Below are 7,137 nucleotides of genomic sequence, written 5' to 3' on the forward strand. Positions count from 1 at the left end.
AAATCAACAGTGACTCATATTTGGGCTAGTCCATCTATTGCAACATTGCAAGACTGCGCCTGTAATTACCTTGAGCTAGAGACTTTGTAAGATTGTAGATAGGCCTTATAACCCTTAGCTCCAATTTCAGAAGAGAACCAACACAGTCCGATTAAAAGAAAAGAAATGAAAAGAGATAAAGTGCATTGTTCATTCACTAATTTTCTGATTTTTTTCATGACACCCCAAATTCAAATTTCTCTCTTGTTAGGCAAATTCGGGAGTGCAGTGTACTGCAAAAGTATCATGTTATGGATGGTTCAGAGTCATGAGTGGTTATATTGTAAGCCATATTCAATGAAGTTGATAAAGAATATAAGAGGAAAGGCAAATGGGTGAATTGGAGTTGGGATGTGTCAAATAATATTGGATTCAACTCAGTTTACTTCTTGCTGGAGTTGGCAATCAATATTATTAGGTTAGTACTTAGTAGGAACATGTCCATGTCAATGCATTCAGCCAAAAAAAAAAAAAAGTCCACGACAATGCAACAAAACTTGACCATTGTGTGAGATTCTGTCAATTCATCTTGTATCTACAATTATGTACACAAGCAACAAGTCTGACTTCTCTCTCTCTCTCTCTCCTTTTAAGGCCCATTTAGAGCCTGTTTGACAAAGATTATTTTTGCCAACTTATTTTACTATTCAGTTTATTTTTGCTATTATTTATGAGTTCCACATTACTTTTTGGTACTATTTATCGGTTCCACTGTACTATTTCAACTAACTTTTACTTTTATTTATAGTATTTTTAGCAAAATAAGCGAATCTCAAATGAACACTTAGCCTATTATTATATATCATCAGGATGTTCTTCTCCCATCCATCCCTGGTAAAATTAGGCTCAATTCACAGACTTATGTGCCCTTACCAGCTGAGCCAACCACAAACTGAAGTAAAGCTAGATGTCTACCATTTTTTTTTTTTTTGGTAAAGAGGATAATGCATTAACAACTAGAAGACCTCTGAAACAGAGGCAATAAATCGATCATACATTGTTCCAACAGAATCTAAATTAAGCAAAAATACAACATTAAATGGGGGATCCATAAAAATAGTAAAATCCTGATCCATAATAGCTCCCCTTCGCGCTAGTGCATCGGCACACTTATTTGCCTCCCTATAGCAATGTTGGATTCGCACCAAAGGGATTTGTTTAAGCCCTTCTCTGCAGTCAGCAACCAGAACATCAATGCCATTTGCTTTCTCCAAGTCTTTCTTCAAAAGATCAACTACCAACTTTGCATCAAGCTCAAAAACCACCACTGGGATTTTAAGGGAGATACATAAGCGAATTTCATCTCTTAATGCCCATAGTTCAGCTGCAACACTAGTGGCACTACCTATAGCTCTTGCGTAACATTTCACCCATTCGCCATCTTCATTTCGAATCAATCCACCTCCTCCAGCCAAGCCAGGGTTACCCATGGACGAACCATCAGAATTTAACTTAAACCAATTGAGGGGTGGAGGCAGCCACCTTACATGAATCTTTGTCTTTGTTTGGTTGTACTTCTCGGTGATGCCCAGGTAGGCCATCTCGGCTGCCTTGGCTAATGTCTCAGCCTTTAAGTCTTTGCAAATGTTTGGTTTCCCAAAAACAACACTGTTCCGATGCAACCAGAGACTCCATGCAGCTATGGGGAACACAATGGCCCAATCAATCTTAGAAACACCACATTGCTGCTTAGATTTACAGTTTAGCCTCAACCAGTCCAGAAATTGTGTGCCATAGAAACTAGCAACAGAATATGGGGGAGAGAAAGAATTCCAGAAAATCCGTACCTTTGGGCAGTCCCTAAGAGCATGGCTGATCGTCTCAGGGGCTGAATTACACAGGGGGCACAATGGAGAGATATTCATACCTCTTTCAGCGAGAAGGCAGCGCACAGGAATGCTTTTATGGCAACATTGCCAAAGGAAGCACTTGATTTTAGGAAGACTTGGAACTTTCCACACCCACACTCCATTGAAGGAACAATTTATTGGATAATTTTCATTAGCATTGGCTAACCGATATGCATCCTTAAGTTGGAATTCACCGCTGGGGGATAAGCTCCATGATAGTCTATCCTCTCTAGACTTAGAATAGGGAATAGGAGTGGCTTTCATTTCCAAAAGAATATCTTTAGGAAAAGAAAAGGAGAACTTATCCCAGTTCCAGCCATGGAAACTAGCTATATCCTTCAATCTTACTTTTTCCTCACCTCTGTTCAGAGGACCACAGATGCGACTTCTAAGGATACTTGCGCTTAGCCATTTGTCACACCATAGCAAAAGGTTACTATCTTTCCCAGCAACCCATTTAGCACCCTTGCTGACAATGATTTCTCCCATTTTGATACCATACCAGGTGGAAGAGCAGGAAGTGGGTGTGAGAAGATTGGTGGGTCTCTTTCTCAGCCCCTGGTATTTATGGGTTAGAACACGAACCCATAATGATGATTTTTTAGTTCTGAACCTCCAATTCAGCTTAGCCAACAATGCAGCATTCTTTGGTTTAGTCGCTTGGATACCTAGGCCTCCTGCCTCCTTCTCTCTCGTGACTTTCTTCCATCCTATAAGGTGAAGCTTTTTCTTCCTATTCGATGAGCCCCACATAAAGTTTCTATTCAATCTGTCCACACCTTCAAGTATTTTAGAGGGAAGGGGCACACATTGCATCGTGTAGTTAGGAATGGTAGAGGTCACTGTTTGGGTCAAAACAATTCTGTCCCCAAAAGATAGCAAGTTTGCCTTCCAACCAGCTAGTTTGCTCTGAATGCGATCAATAAGAAATCCAAAGTCTTGAGGGGTACCCTTATGTGTAATGGGGAAACCCAAGTACTTTCCAAGGGAGGGGGTGGAACGGAATCCCAACACTTCACATAACTCTTCCCTCGTGTTCTGATCTACATTTGGTGAAAAATAGACCCGAGATTTCTCCTCGCTAATTTTCTGCCCTGATAAGGTACAAAAAGAGTCAATAACCTCTCTTATTGCAACGCAATTTTTCCGATCAGCCTTAGCAAAAAGCATAAGGTCATCCGCAAAAAATAAGTGCGATAAGGCGGGACCTCCCTAAGATGCTTTTACCGGGTTCCAAAGCTTCTCATGGCATTTATCCTCAATAAGAGCTCCCAAAACCTCCATGCAAAGGATGAAAATATAAGGCGAGAGAGGGTCTCCTTGACGAATTCCTCGAGAAGGGTTAAAAGTCTCCAAAGCACCCCCATTGAACAAGATAGAGATAGAAGAGGAGGAAATGCAACTCATGATTAGAGATATCAAGGCAGTAGGTACTCTGAAAAGCTTAAGTGTATCTCTAATGAAACTCCACTCAAGTCGGTCGTAAGCCTTTTCCAGATCCAATTTAATTGCCATCACCCCCCCTCTTCCTTTCTTTTTGGCCATAGAATGAATCATCTCCTGAACAATAATTGCATTATCTAGACCTTTTCTTCCTGGCACAAAGGCTGATTGGAAGGGTGAGATAAGTCTAGACAGCAAGGGCCGGATGCGACCAACAATTATCTTTGTCACCACTTTATAAACCGTGTTACACAAATTGATTGGGCGGTAGTTGTTCAGAGTTTCCGGACTCTTGCATTTCGGAATAAGCGTAATAAGAGTTTTGTTTAGGTATTCCGGAACTTTCCCAAAGTTAAAAATAGCTTTCACCTCCTTTTTCACAGTTTCCCTAACAACCAACTAGAACCGTTGGAAAAAACCCGCGTGGAGGCCATCCGGCCAGGGGCCTTAAAGGGCTTTAGCCCCCATAGAGCAGCTGAGATCTCCTCATCAGTCACTAGAATGCCAAGAGAAGTCGGTTCTTCCTCATTTAAATATGAGTGCCAAAATGGAGGATTCCAATTTGCTAAAGCGCCGAGCAATGGTCTGAAGTGAAAAGGTCCATAAAACCCTTTCTAATGAAGTCAGCAATTTCCCTATCTCCACGTAGCCAATTCCCAACTCTATCCTTCATGCATAAACTAAGATTTCTTCTTCTGCGAACCGGTGCTGAAGTATCGTAAAAAGCAGTGTTTCGATCGCCCTCAACAAGCCAAAGGATTCAGGCCTTCATTACCCAAAACTCTTCCTCTAACTTTATCACTTCTGCATATTCAAACTGCAACTTTCTTTCTAACTCCACCAAGAAATTATTAGGCCGAATGGAAATATTTTCTTGGATTCCTTTCAACCTAGCCATTAATCTCCTCTTCCTGTGAAATAGATTCCCAAATTCAGCCTTGTTCCATGCGTTGGCCTTAACAGTGAAAAAAGATTGAGCTTGCATCAGAGAAGCTTGACTTGACCAGGCATCTCTTACTACTCCCCGGAAAGAAGGGTGGGAGAGCCACATGGGTTGAAACCTAAATGGCCTAGGAAAAAGGATATTCTGGTTATTATCCATACACAGCTTGACCGGGTAGTGATCCGATTGAATCTTTTCAAGATGAAACACCGCTGCTTCAGGGTAAAGAGAATTCACTTCCGGACCTGCAATGCAACCAATTTCCCACGGATCTTCAGCACCGACCTGAGAATTTCGCGCAACCGGCGCTGATTTTGCTTCCTCGGAGCTCCTAGCATGAAACCCCTTAAACTCCATTCCTATTCTGGACATATCTGTTGAGTCAGTGCCAAAATTCAGAGGCGTGCTTGACCCAATAGGTTCGAATTGACAACCCGCCACTCAGCTGGTGCCTTTTGTCTTAAAGCATTTTGTCCACTGGTTTCTGCCTGATTCTTCTTGTATTGATGCCCACGGGTAAGGGCCTTACCCTTCTGAAATTTTTGCTTGGAAGAAGACTTTTCACGGTTTGGGAAATGGCTATAGTTCTCTGCACTCTTCACACTTTCTTCTATCACGTCACCGTGAAGGTGATTTTCCTTGTTTAACCCCAATTCTGACTGTGCAGGTACATTAGTTGGGCTCAGCACGCAATTGGGTTACTTGGGCCGGAAAAAGTTTTTCCTATTTGAGTTAAGGGCCTATTCTCTTTACTTCTATTTTTCCTAGGCTTCCTATTCCTTGCAACTAGGACCCAGGGCCCGAAATCACCACTGTCAGGATCCACATGGTCCTTTCTTAGCTCGTGACTTCCATGTGCTTCGGAATCCCCCACCGTCTTCTCCACTTGCTCTGGCATTTTAACTCTATACGGGCAACCTTCAGTTTTATGGCCAACACGGCCACATGAGAAACAAAGAGCATTTATTCCTTCATACTGCATAGGCTGACGGATACCACCTATCTTGATGAGTTTGACAATAGGTTTATCAAAGTTCACCTAACACAAAGTCTTGCAAAACGTCCTCTCGCCTCCGTTGCGGTTTGAGTATCTATTCTGAGCACCGGTCCTATGGCTAAGCCAATATCTCTCAGAACCGATGGTTCATAGTACTCAATGGGCAACCCCGGAAGCCTAATCCACACTGCCACAGCCGAGAGCTTAGCGGTCTCTACCATGAAGTTTGGTTCCCAGCATCTGATTGATAGATAGTGGCCACCAACAAACCATGGGCCACCTTTGAGCACTCGTGCTCGGTCTTCCACAATGGAAAATCTAATAAGAAAAAATTCATTGCCGAGGTCAATGCACTCCATTTTGCCCACTGGTTTCCATAAGCTTACCAGCCTTTAAATGAGAAAATGATAGCCTACGGCTTTCCCAAAGACCTTAACTATAAGTGCATTAGTCCAGGCTGCTCGGATTTTGCCTTTTCTATTACCAGAAAGGTGCACCGTTGTCTCACCCGGCAGGTCTTCATTCGCTTCATCGTCTGATAGAGGTTCCGTCTCCATAACGTTCTCAACGTCAAAAACTTTTTCAAAGACACCTGTGCACTCTCCCACTAGTTTATCTCTATAGGATCTCCCCTCCGTGACCGAGATAGGGCGCTGGTTATCTTGTCCCAAGCTGTCACGGTGGTTTTCTTTAACCTTCTTAGTGCTTCTTTGCAGAACATCATCTTCCTCTCTGGACCTCACGCTCACCTCACTCATACTCTTCTCTATACATATACATACTACTGCATAGTACAGTTCTTGCCCACCATATTTGATTATTATCACACCCTACAAGCTAAGGCACCTTTCAATGTATTACGCTCGCATCTCCCTCTGGAAAGACATTTACAAAATTAGGACCAAGGGATGACTGAAGGCTAATCATATTATAATATGGCTACTCAATATCAATATGATACTCCAGACTTAGCCAACGGTGATTAATTGGCTTCTGCTTCGAGAGAATAGCAATCACTTTTCGCAAAAGGGGGTGATTCATTTGATTGAGCAGGAACTGGAAGGGGGTAAATCCGTAAATGCATTTTAAAGTTAGGATGTTTGTCTTTGTGGGGCTAATCCCACATCGGAAAGAAGTAAGAAAAATACCGTATGGGTGCTACTATATAATGGAAAACACTAACGCAAAGCAACATACTTACCTGGACGGGGTCAATGGGTGATCAAAAAGGCCCATGGCCTAGGTCAGTGACTTCCATTGCACTTAAGGAGGGGTGCTGACTTAAGGTCTGCCCAAGTGGCAGAGCCTACGTCGTAATTTGTGGTAGTGGGGGCCAGCGTTCGCGCGGCCCTCGTTGCAAATCAATTCTAAATAGGTGTCTTTCTTGGATTGTAGTTATCGGTCCAAGACAACTGTCAATAAACTTGGTTAGACGTCCTCGGCTGGGCTTTATTTCTATAATTCTCGGCTAGAGGTCTTGGTGGACACCACTGCTCGACACATATAATTCCTTGTTAATGTTTATAAGGCCATATTATATTAGGGAAAAGTTGATTGGCACTGTGCATCGAACCTGATCCCTTTAATCCAAAGGCAATGGCAGGGTTTGACACCTCACGTGCTTTGGGAGCTTTGGCAATGTTTTTAATGAAGAGAATTGAAATTATTTTTTGAAACTTATTTCCATTGCAAAAGAATTAATTTAAAAAAAAAAATTTATTTCTTTTATAAAATACTATATTTCTATATATATGGTTTCCATCTAAATAGAATTGGATTTGGTTATGGTTAGACAATGTGTGGTAGTTATTTCTATGTATACCGTTTATGTCTAGAGAGAATTGGATTTGGTTAAGACAATGTGT

General features: G+C 42.0%; 1 non-coding gene across 1 annotated transcript; it reads left to right on the forward strand.

The window, feature by feature from the left end:
- Positions 1-6,465: 6,465 nt before the first annotated feature.
- On the forward strand, positions 6,466-6,626 carry LOC111996318 (U1 spliceosomal RNA). Its single transcript, XR_002881223.2, has one exon. It is a non-coding gene; the product is annotated as a U1 spliceosomal RNA (small nuclear RNA).
- The last annotated feature ends 511 nt before the right edge of the window (positions 6,627-7,137 follow it).

Source organism: Quercus suber, unplaced genomic scaffold (genome assembly GCF_002906115.3).
Source record: "Quercus suber isolate HL8 unplaced genomic scaffold, Cork oak 2.0 scaffold_316, whole genome shotgun sequence".
In the NCBI taxonomy this organism is placed as follows: Eukaryota; Viridiplantae; Streptophyta; class Magnoliopsida; order Fagales; family Fagaceae; genus Quercus; species Quercus suber.